General features: G+C 43.1%; 3 long non-coding RNA genes across 3 annotated transcripts; 1 reads left to right on the forward strand and 2 right to left on the reverse strand.

The window, feature by feature from the left end:
• Positions 1-5,029: 5,029 nt before the first annotated feature.
• LOC311239520 lies at positions 5,030-5,866 on the forward strand. Its single transcript, XR_014620430.1, has 2 exons — positions 5,030-5,170; positions 5,396-5,866. It is a non-coding gene; the product is annotated as an uncharacterized lncRNA (long non-coding RNA).
• LOC311239519 lies at positions 5,579-6,260 on the reverse strand. Its single transcript, XR_014620429.1, has 3 exons — positions 6,141-6,260; positions 5,863-6,011; positions 5,579-5,717 (listed from the first exon to the last, which is right to left on the reverse strand). It is a non-coding gene; the product is annotated as an uncharacterized lncRNA (long non-coding RNA).
• A 767-nt stretch (positions 6,261-7,027) lies between these two features.
• LOC311238931 lies at positions 7,028-10,574 on the reverse strand. The gene is made up of 6 exons (XR_014620399.1): positions 10,459-10,574; positions 8,139-8,367; positions 7,772-8,045; positions 7,490-7,667; positions 7,317-7,393; positions 7,028-7,098 (listed from the first exon to the last, which is right to left on the reverse strand). It is a non-coding gene; the product is annotated as an uncharacterized lncRNA (long non-coding RNA).
• Positions 10,575-12,622: the final 2,048 nt, after the last annotated feature.

The following is a 12,622-nucleotide window of genomic DNA, read 5'->3' on the forward strand; positions in this document are numbered from 1 at the left end:
ACCAACATAGAGAAGACTACCCAGCAGCCTCAGCCTTCATTGAGAAGAACTTCTACGTTGATGATGGGTTAGCCAGCGTTTCATCAGTCGAAGAGGCCAAGAAACTGATCATCGAGGCACAAAGGTTGTGCAAACGGGGAGGCCTATGCCTCCACAAATTCAACTCTAACCACAAAGACGTCCTCGACTGTGTGAAACCCTCAGAAAGAGCCACAATCACTGACCATCTCGAACTTAAGCTGGAAGCGACCCCAACTGAGCATGCACTTGGCCTTCAGTGGTCTATAGACAAAGACACCTTCAGCTTCAATGTCAACATGAAAGACCAGCCTTCAACCCGTCGAGGAATCCTCTCCATCGTCGCCTCTCTTTATGACCCACTCGGGTTTGTTGCTCCATTTACCCTAAGCGGAAAACGCATACTCCAAGAACTATGCCGTAGAGGCATAAGATGGGATGATCCACTGCCAGATGACTTAAAGCCACGGTGGGAGGAGTGGAAGATCGGGCTATATAACTTAAAGGAATTCACGATCCCTAGATGCTACCACCCACATGACTTCGGCAACATCATCAAGACAGAACTGCTTCACTTTGCTGATGCCAGCAGCATGGGGTATGGCGCTTGTTCCTACCTCAGGTACAAAAATGACAAAGACACAGTACACTCCAGTCTTGTGATGGCCAAAGCAAGAGTAGCACCCACAAAGGTCTCAAGCATCCCACGACTCGAGCTCTCAGCGGCAGTGGTCGCAACCAAATTGAGTGTGTTGCTTAAAAGAGAACTGCAGATGAAGATCGATGAAGAATTCTTCTGGACAGATTCACAAGTAGTTCTGGGCTACATCAATAATGAGGCAAGAAGGTTCCATGTGTTCGTTGCGAACAGAGTCCAACTGATAAGAGAAAACACTGACCCAAGTAAATGGCACTATATCGAAACAGCGGAGAACCCGGCAGATCATGCCTCCAGAGGCCTTCAAGCATCTCACATTCCTTCAACAAACTGGATGTCAGGTCCTACATTTCTCTGGGAGCAAGAAGTACATCCCAAACTGAACCCTTTCGCAGACCTACTAGTCGGCGATCCTGAGGTTAAGGCTGTCCAAGCTTTCACAACCAAAGTTAACAATTGTACAGACATTCTAATTCGCCTAAATCAGATATCTTCATGGTCAAAGATCCTGAAAGTAGTTGCAATAATCAAGAGGCTGGAAAAGTACACAACACAGAACTGGTGACAGTCGAAGAACGAGAAAGAGCTGCCGAAATAGTGATCAAGCTCGTCCAGCAGCAAGTCTTCTCTCAGGAAATTAAGAGATGCCAGGAAGGAGATGCTCTTCCAAGTTCAAGTGCTCTTCATTTCCTTGATCCAATTCTGCATCGAGAACTTCTCTATGTGGGTGGAAGATTGAGACACTCATCCCTCAGTCAAGAAATGAAACATCCCATCATTTTGCCAAAAGACAGCCCTATCACCAAGCTAATTACGGCTCATCACCATGCCCAAGTTTGTCACCAAGGCCGAAGTCAAACTCAAATGGAACTGAGAGCAAATGGATTCTGGGTCATTGGTGGGAGCAAATGAGTAGCCAAGCTGATTCACAACTGTGTATGATGCAGGAAACTCCGACGACTTACTGAAGAGCAGCAAATGGCTGAACTCCCTAAAGAGCGTGTGGAAGACTCACCGCCTTTCTCATACAGTGGCATGGACTGCTTCGGCCCTTTCCTGATTAAAAAGGCACGGAAGGAGTACAAAAGGTATGGCCTGATACTAACTTGCCTGGCTTCACGAGCTGTCCACATCGAGATGCTTGAAGACTTATCAACAGACTCATTCATTAACGCCTTGAGATGCTTCATCAGCGTCAGAGGAGCTGTTCGGCAACTTCATTGCGACCACGGTACTAACTTCGTGGGAGCTAGAAACCAGTTTAAAGAAGCACTCAAACAATGTGACGCCAAGTTGCTGGAGATCTTTCTAGCAGAGAAACAGTGTGAATTCGTCTTCAACGCTCCATCCGCCAGCCATGCAGGTGGTGTCTGGGAACGTCAAATCAGGACCGTGAGAAATGTGCTGAACGCCACTATCGCTCTGTGTCCAGGCAGACTTGATGACGCCTCCCTTAGAACACTCTTCTATGAAGCTACAGCTATTGTAAACAGCCGACCACTGACAGTAGATGGTATCAACAACCCCATGGCCCTAGAACCCTTAACACCAAACCACCTCGTCATGATGAAGTCTAAAATCGCTCTTCCACCCCCTGGGAGATTTGTTAAAGAGGACATGTACGCAACCAAGAGATGGCGCAGAGTCCAGTACCTAATCGAACAATTCTGGAGCCGCTGGAAGAAGGAATACCTCCTGAACATTTCCACATGTCAGAAGTGGCACGTACCACGGCGTAACCTCAAGGTGAACGACATAGTCATCCTCAAGGACAGTAACCTGCCAAGAAGCCAGTGGCAACTAGGTCGAGTCGTCGAAGCCACTCAAGAGAGCGACGGTCTAGTACGTTGAGTAAAAATACAGACTGGGGAGCGAAAAGATCACTCTACCAGACCTTCAGTCCTCGAGCGACCGATCCAGAAAGTGGTACTCCTCCTCGAGAGTAATTAGTATAGAGACACTTGAGTTGTACTATTTGATCTGTTATGTGAAATCTAAAAAGAAATCCAGTATGACTAATTAATTGTTTCTAAATTGTGCTTATCCGTCATAGCAGGATTTGGTGGGAGTGTAACTGACCGCCAAGGGTAAAGATGCCTATCATCTTTATTATCAGTAAGCTTTAATTTACATTGGTCTAGATCAGGGGTCAGCAACCTTTTTGACATGGAGTGCCTGTTTGAAATATAGTTGTAACTAGTGTGCCTCAACAATATTCCATGCATCGTAATTTTTTTTTCTCATAATCAGGTCTTTTGAATGATAATTTTTACATTATTACATCATTATTGTTATTGTTATTATTAACAATATTATTATGATGGTTGTATCAACCCTAAATCTGAGTTGGGGGGGGGGGGGGAATGCAATGCAGACAAACAGCTGCATACAGTGCGACCATTTCACTCACATTTGCCCATTCATTTTTGGACACATCATACACCATTGGTGTGTGTACTGTACGTGTGCTGTCATAGCTCCACCTACAGGCCTAATGGAGAACACCAGGATGTGAATGGAGGGTGAATGTGAGGTATATCGTGTAAATAAGTTTTGATTGATCGCAAGACTACACTGTAAAAAAAAATATAATAATAAGTTACCAGAACTTAAAAATATTGAGTTCAGTTACTGTGCATTAAAGTTTTCAGTTTTCAATCCATAATAAGTTAACAGAAAAATAAGTACACAACCACATTATTTCACCCTAATAAAACTATGTTTATTGTCATTGTTTTAAGAACACAAGTTGACTTGTATTGGTAATACTCACATTTTGAGTAAAATAAATGGCTTTTAAAGGTGTCATGCAGTGCTATTCCTAGCACTATTTGGGCAACTTTACACACTTCCTGTGAGTCTATGTAACACATGTGTAATTTTTATTCCAAAAATAATCATTGTTTTATATTTCTAATCTTGTACTCAAAACCAGCATTTTTCAGCCTCATGAAATCAGGCTATTATTTGGCTTGGCTCCACCCACACTTTGAGTGACAGCCACCCACCAAATAGCTCCGCCCATCTCCCCGTCATTCCATCCAGGTAGAGGTCTGAGGTCTTAGGTTTCAGGTTTTTATTTCGACACGCAAAAACATATACCGATTTTACTAACTAATACAACATGGCTGTACATTATGTTTGGGATCCAGAGAGCGACCCACAGTTTGATCCCGAAGAAGAAGAAGAAGGCGATTTGCTACAGCGAGGCTTACATTACATCGTTTCCGATTGGTAAGTTGATTAATTGCACTATTAGTTACTTACTGTTATATAATAGTTGTGTACTTCTGTCGCACGCGGCCCGTCGAAAACACACACTCACTAACGTTAGATTGTACTGACACTAACCCCCAAACAACAGCGATCGAGGCTTACGTTACATCGTTTCCGATTGGTAAGTTGATTAATTGCACTATTAGTTACTTACTGTTATATAATAGTTGTGTACTTCTGTCGCGCGCGGCCCGTCGAAAACACACACTCACTAACGTTAGATTGTACTGACACTAACCCCCAAACAACAGCGATCGAGGCTTACGTTACATCGTTTCCGATTGGTAAGTTGATTAATTGCACTATTAGTTACTTACTGTTATATAATAGTTGTGTACTTCTGTCGCGCGCGGCCCGTCGAAAACACACACTCTGTCCCGATGAGAGTCTCTGCTCGGAGACTGTTGCTTCTGTGAACAGTGTGACTGAAAGATAAAGATGATTGACTGTTGCTTCTGTGAACAGTGTGACTGAAAGATAAAGATGACTGACTGTTGCTTCTGTGAACAGTGTGACTGAAAGATAAAGATGATTGACTGTTGCTTCTGTGAACAGTGTGACTGAAAGATAAAGATGACTGACTGTTGCTTCTGTGAACAGTGTGACTGAAAGATAAAGATGATTGACTGTTGCTTCTGTGAACAGTGTGACTGAAAGATAAAGATGATTGACTGTTGCTTCTGTGAACAGTGTGACTGAAAGATAAAGATGACTGACTGTTGCTTCTGTGAACAGTGTGACTGAAAGATAAAGATGATTGACTGTTGCTTCTGTGAACAGTGTGACTGATTGTACTGACTGACACTAACTGTACTTGACGATTGAAATTGGGGGACCCTGATGTAAACAAGACGAAAGTCTTTCTCTGGCCTCCATTGATTGATAATTTCATTCACCCTCAAATCTACTAGGTGCACGTGCGGAAATTGTGAACGGATGCCAACAGAGACTGAGAATGTATGCTGCATGGAAGTTCCACAGGTAAAGTAGTAACACAAACTTGCATCTTGGTAGCACTGAAAACCATGCATATGGCTAACGATTTAATTTTCTATATATATAGGTCAGACGTCGAATTAACCAGGAACCAACTGGACTACTGTGCATGGTTGATCATCCGGGATTGGATCCAGTGTGCTTCAACCCCTATACCATCCAAATGGCAACTAATATCTACAAGGCAGATTTTGGCCGGATACCAGAAAGCGGAATCAATAAGTAAATAATATTTATTACAGATTTATATATTTTTTTACAGGTGTTTCTCCATCTTGCATCTCTCAGACTATACTAATCTTTCTTGCAAACACAATCTAATCCTTATTGCACATCACATATAATCAATGCTTGCTACTGTCCAATGACATGACATGACAAATGGTTATTTCCCAGCTTTTTTTTTTATTTTATTTGTGCATAAATATAATACTTGATTTTCTTCAGCCGTTTCAGATATATCGCGTACAGATGCTTTGTCGCGTGGTGCTTCGGCTACTTAGGCCGCAGAGTGAGGGTAGTAATCCCATCCTGTGTCGTGGTTCGAATCCGCACAGAATTTCCGGATGTTGATGGTGTCTATACTGGCTTCAGACCGGTACAGGATTGAATCGTGACACATAGCCGGCTACCGCTTCTTCCATGGAAGGCCTGTCGAACTGTGCGCACAAAGGTTCTGGGATGGCAATCGCCTCTACCACCTGGATATATTGTTGGGGGTCACGAACGACGGAGTCAAACAGGAGCGCCATCAGCTGGTTGACATAGTCTGTAAATGAGAAATTGTTATTTGTTTTGTCATGTTAAAAAGGTTATTATTTATTCAATTTATTGTATTCCACTGTAAGTGGAAATATTTTTCTATTTATATAGGTCATGTGTGTGCAATAATAAATGTTGATATTTTTACTTACTGAATGTCGCTGGGATTTTCCTTGGTTTTATTGTGTGTCCACCTTTTTTGGCCTTTGGAAAACTCATCTTGTACGCCGGCTCTCCAGAAGCGTTTATGGCTTGCTGGCGATTTGAGTTTTCATTGAAATGCATGGCAGCTAGGTATAGTCTGAAAGGAAAATTTCAATAAGCACAAGCAATATATTTGTAGTTGATCTGAGGTTATCTAATGCAACATAATGAGTTATTTGACAAATCAGGAGTCCATAATTAGTCATTTGTACACAATATAAAATACCTGCAAAGCATTCCTATGTACGAAAAAACCACGTTTTTTGGGGCAAAACGTAAAATCACACTGTGATAGGACTCCAATGAAGACGTTTGATGGTGTGGACTCAATTTGGCGACATCTTTGATGATCCTTGTGTTTAGCAAAACCTTCTCGAGCTGGTGGGCCGGTTTTGAGTCTAAAGTAAAAAAGAAATTGCATTCAGATATTTCATTAGAGTATATTACAGTAGATTAGAATTATTCAAGCAAGTATACATTTGAAAATCACACCAATCTAGAATGAGGACATAAATAAATATTTTGAGTATATATTCATGATGAAAGACAGACAGACATACCAGGTTTAACCCACTTGCTACTATCTCTTGATACACGGTCAGCATGAAGACAACGCGGATAGAGTGGTTCTTCGTCGTGTTCATGTACATTCATCATGTGATTGAGACATGACTTCCACCTAGCAACCCTCTCATCGGCAGACTTCGACGTGGCAGCTGTCCAGTAGAGGTGGTTTGAAATGTGCAGGCGCCACTTTTTTATGACCTTGCAGTCTTTCGCCTGTGCAATTTTGTCAAGCTTCTTAGACAGACCTTGAATTACATAACATAACATAACATTACATAACAGTCGTATGACATACATGACATACAGATAGACAGTACTGCTACATCTACATTTTTTGACATACCAGATTTGCAATTACAGTACTGGTTGGGTGGGTGGGGGGGGGGGGGGGTTGGTAGGAGGGGTGGAATTGAATGTGGGATGCGTTTCGACATACCTTTGGCCACGTGCCACACATCGTAGAAGTGTTTGATGTCGTGATCTCTCAGGTACTTTTGGATCTGCGGGTGACGGTCTGTGACAATACAGTCCAAGGTCACGGATTTGGCGTCCAGAAGAGCGAGGCTTCTCCTCAAGCCCTCCAGTTCCATATGGTAGCTGCCTCCCACCTCATTGCTCTGGAACAAGGAAGGGAATAGCCTTTTCAAAATTCCACAATTAACATTTCCTAACCCCCGCTCACACACACAGCCAGCCAGACCACTTCACACCCCGCTCACACACACAGCCAGCCAGACCACTTCACACCTACAGCGATTCAAGATTCAAGACCGAGAGCTTTGTGTTCGTTTGAGCACAATGAAGGGTGCAGTGTCTCTTCAGACTTGTTAATTACCTGAATTAGTTGGACGTCTATGACATGATTGGTGGCGAGTTCCATCACAGAGTAACTTCCGTACTTAGCACTGTGGCCTGTTGAAAATAATAATAACAATTTCAATCAATGTAGTGCAATATTAAAAATGTATTCATAAAGTAGGAATTTGTCATTGGGGAGCTTTTTCTAACCTGGACTATCGGCTCGCATGTCACCGCCGATTATCACGCTTTCTTTCTCGCTTAATCTGGCGAGGGTAACGTCTTGGTCCTTGGTCCACAAACTTAGAACAGCAGGTTCCAAGAACTTCTTGGCGTGTACCCGAAACGCTCTGTACTTTATTGTGGAGACGTGTAACGCATTTAGGACCTAAAAGAATAAATGAATAACGCTTTGTTAATATGCACGTGTGAATCACAAACAAAAACATAATGTATATCTGACTTGTCAATCAAATCAATCAAATCAAATACCTTCTCCATTTGGGTGAAAGATGAGCCAGTAAAAAAAACTGCTGCAGAAAGCTGAATATTTCCAGCTGGTGTGCTGCCGATGAGAGGCTGACTCGCCCATTTACGGCTATATTTACAACCGGGGCAAACTTGGGAGACAGCCAAGAAGGTCCCTCGCGTAGTTTTGGTGATATGACATTGAGCATCGCACACCGGACACTGTTGAAATAATTCCAGTAGACTGTCTTCGTAAACGATGTATTTCTGGACCTCATAGATTGGTTTTGACGGTTCCCTGCTTGAGAAAAACACAAATAAATAACACGGCACAACTATATAGCTTTTGTATTTTTACGGGCCATGGAGATGTTTGTAACAACTAACTTACGCTAGAATCGAGGGCTCGCTAATCAAAGAGTCAATGTTGAAAGTGGAATCCTGCGGCTCTGGAACATCGATCGAGCTGTCGGTCACTCCATCGTCATCAGACTCCAGTCGTGGTCTTTTACTGGGTCTAAACCCCTTCACAGGTGTTGACGTGGATGGTCCCTGTTGATTAGACCAGTATCCAGTATTTTGTGTCCCCACCGAGAGCGACACGACTTTCGCCTGAACACCTATTTACAAAACATAGTTTAGTCAAACAAGGGATTTATTGATAACTTTGCTCACTCACTCACTCACTCACTCACTCACACACTCACACATTGTGACCTGCTCTGGCGTAACAGCAACATGGTCACCACACTAGAGCTAGCATTGTGACCTGTGTAACACCAACATGGTCACCACACTAGAGCTAGCATTGTGACCTGGTGTAACACCAACATGGTCACCACAATAGAGCTAGCATTGTGACCTGGTGTAACAGCAACATGGTCACCACACTAGAGCTAGCATTGTGACCTGTGTAACACCAACATGGTCACCACACTAGAGCTAGCATTGTGACCTGGTGTAACACCAACATGGTCACCACACTAGAGCTAGCATTGTGACCTGGTGTAACAGCAACATGGTCACCACACTAGAGCTAGCATTGTGACCTGTGTAACACCAACATGGTCACCACACTAGAGCTAGCATTGTGACCTGGTGTAACACCAACATGGTCACCACACTAGAGCTAGCATTGTGACCTGGTGTAACAGCAACATGGTCACCACACTAGAGCTAGCATTGTGACCTGTGTAACACCAACATGGTCACCACACTAGAGCTAGCATTGTGACCTGGTGTAACACCAACATGGTCACCACACTAGAGCTAGCATTGTGACCTGGTGTAACAGCAACATGGTCACCACACTAGAGCTAGCATTGTGACCTGTGTAACACCAACATGGTCACCACACTAGAGCTAGCATTGTGACCTGGTGTAACACCAACATGGTCACCACACTAGAGCTAGCATTGTGACCTGGTGTAACAGCAACATGGTCACCACACTAGAGCTAGCATTGTGACCTGTGTAACACCAACATGGTCACCACACTAGAGCTAGCATTGTGACCTGGTGTAACAGCAACATGGTCACCACACTAGAGCTAGCATTGTGACCTGTGTAACACCAACATGGTCACCACACTAGAGCTAGCATTGTGACCTGGTGTAACACCAACATGGTCACCACACTAGAGCTAGCATTGTGACCTGGTGTAACAGCAACATGGTCACCACAATAGAGCTAGCATTGTGACCTGTGTAACACCAACATGGTCACCACACTAGAGCTAGCATTGTGACCTGTGTAACACCAACATGGTCACCACACTAGAGCTAGCATTGTGACCTGGTGTAACACCAACATGGTCACCACACTAGAGCTAGCATTGTGACCTGGTGTAACAGCAACATGGTCACCACACTAGAGCTAGCATTGTGACCTGTGTAACACCAACATGGTCACCACACTAGAGCTAGCATTGTGACCTGGTGTAACACCAACATGGTCACCACACTAGAGCTAGCATTGTGACCTGGTGTAACAGCAACATGGTCACCACACTAGAGCTAGCATTGTGACCTGTGTAACACCAACATGGTCACCACACTAGAGCTAGCATTGTGACCTGGTGTAACACCAACATGGTCACCACACTAGAGCTAGCATTGTGACCTGGTGTAACAGCAACATGGTCACCACACTAGAGCTAGCATTGTGACCTGTGTAACACCAACATGGTCACCACACTAGAGCTAGCATTGTGACCTGGTGTAACACCAACATGGTCACCACACTAGAGCTAGCATTGTGACCTGGTGTAACAGCAACATGGTCACCACACTAGAGCTAGCATTGTGACCTGTGTAACACCAACATGGTCACCACACTAGAGCTAGCATTGTGACCTGTGTAACAACAACATGGTCACCACTAGAGCTAGCATTGTGACCTGTGTAACGCCAACATGGGTCACCACACTAGAGCTAAATTTGATTTGCAAATACAGTACTGTTTGTGATACTGAAGGAGTCAAGAAAAGGGAGTATATACATTTGACTGTATATACTGTATATATACTGTATATTGACAACCATACTGGGTAATTTACATTGGAGGTGGGGGGGGGGGGGGACACTATACAAACAATCCACATTCCTTTACAGCTTTGGGTGAAAGCGGTGGGTGAAGGGGGCCAATCTAAACAATTCTGGGTCACATTATTACACATTATTACATTACATCACACTGAGTTACAAACCTACCTTGACTCTTGACATGCGAACGAAGTGTTTTCATAGAAAGCTGTGTACCAACAGAACGAATCTTTGGGTTGTCTGTCTGGCAACTGAAGTCCCTTGAAGCAGGAGAAAGGCGTACATTGCCGCTGGAACTTGTGGTGGCCTAAGAGTTACCAAATCGTAAATCAATTACAATATAATACAAGCCACTAAATATAACGTTACCTTGTTTACCTCTCACTAGTTGTGTTCTTTTATTTAGAAGTTATGACTAGCTTGCTTCAATAGTTTTCTATAACGTTACTTTATAAAGAGCAGCAGTTACTATAACGTTAGATGGTATTTATGATAACATATCTCACACGACATATCTACTTACTATTTCTTGTGTCGGGTCGCGTATTGAAGGCACAGCTCTTTTGGTTAGCACCAACATGGAGACCACTCCAGCATCAAAAATACCTTGATTGGTGACGTCGTCGGCGGAGAAATGTGCAGTACAAACCCGAGTATTAGACGTTGCAACGGAACTTGGAGGGTCACCAAAAAGGAACTTGTTCCATTGTTGGCGAAGTTCGGCATCAACGGGGAAACTGTGCAAAGACTTCTCGGTAGCTCTGCAACCAGGAACATTACATCTGCGGGGTTTGCTGCTCATCGTGAAATTGAGGCGAGTGACGGCAATTTCTGTTTCCAGGTTGTATCGGCTCCAGGTACCAAGAATGGAGGCGGGCATTAGGTAAAACCACACAGCCAATCACATCACCTTGCGCTATAAACAGCGCCCCGTGACGTTGCCCAGCTCGTCAAATCAACATGACCTGATTTACTAGAGGCAAATAGGGGATGGGCTGTAGCTGAGGAATTCGTCAATATAGTATTTAGGCCCAAAAACACATTGATACGAACTCCTATTACTATAATACAATGCTAGAGACTGAAAAATGACATTTATAACGCATAGCCCCTTTAACATGTGCAATGTTCAATGAAATAGAAAAATAAATAATACAATTTGTTGATTAATCCCACTGGTCACAATGGTGACCGTAATAATGTTTTTGTTATAAGGCTCTGCAAATGTTACTGAATGATGTAGCAATGTATTTCCAGCTAAATTGAAATAATAAACAAATAAAGGGTCTCAATTAAATATGTGGTAGTAAAAAGAACCTGTGGGAGGATTTCAACAGAATGCGACAACAGTGCAAAATATGTCACTATAATATTTCAAAGCAAAAAAAAAAAAAAAAAAAAAAAAAAATTGTAATGCTGCCCCCTGTGCCTATGCAAATGCCCCCGCGTGCCTATGCAGGCACGCGTGCCTAGTGTTGCTGACCCCTGGTCTAGATGATCAACTTTTCTTTATTAGCTCAGAATATTGAGCTTTCTATTTAAGAAACCTTGGGTTAATATTTCAGTTGCCGCTTGTGCATTTTCCTTTAGTGTCCACATGGGGGCAGAGCTCGTCTTTTCTATAGTATAAAGGTCACAGCATCCTGTTTGTAACTAATACAGGAAGTAACCCAGAGACAACGTCGGAGCAGACAGCGAACTATATAGAGTACAAGGACCTTACTTCAGTAATTAACACCCCTTGGTAAAGCGGAATAAGGTACGTTGAACACTGAAATGTATTATTATTATTGAAGAGGTCTATATTTTGCGTGTGGTAGACATGTAAAGGGGTGCACTGACTGATTAGGTTCTAATCAAAAGCACCTGCTGCCGAACAAGTAACGTTACTTATTATTATTAGTTTCCCTAAATGCCCTTTTATTATGGAAGATGAGTTCACCCTTGATATCATTAAATTCAAATGTTTGTTTGAACGCATTAGGTGCTTTGTTGTGGTTCTGTGAACAATATAACTAATTGTGTATGTTTGTGTTTTGACTGTCATAGTTTTCACGGTGCAAACGGGGCAAACGGTGCAACCGTCACAACCTGTACAACCATGGTGCAACGACGACTGAAAAAGAAAATCTACAGTGCTGCTATGCAAAAATGCAAAAGAAAAAAGGAAATAAATAAAAGCACCTGTACGAAACATAACCGCATCTTTATTTCATCACCATGCCGGGGGGTAGTTACACTGAGGACTGTAGGAGCCAACTGTCTCCGCTGCTCTGTGAGGAGCAGTGTTGGGGGAATGCATGCCGCTCTGTCGTGGCTTATAGTGGATCAG

This window comes from Notolepis coatsorum, assembly GCF_963971535.1.
Source record: "Notolepis coatsorum genome assembly, chromosome: 13".
Lineage (NCBI taxonomy): Eukaryota > Metazoa > Chordata > Actinopteri > Aulopiformes > Paralepididae > Notolepis > Notolepis coatsorum.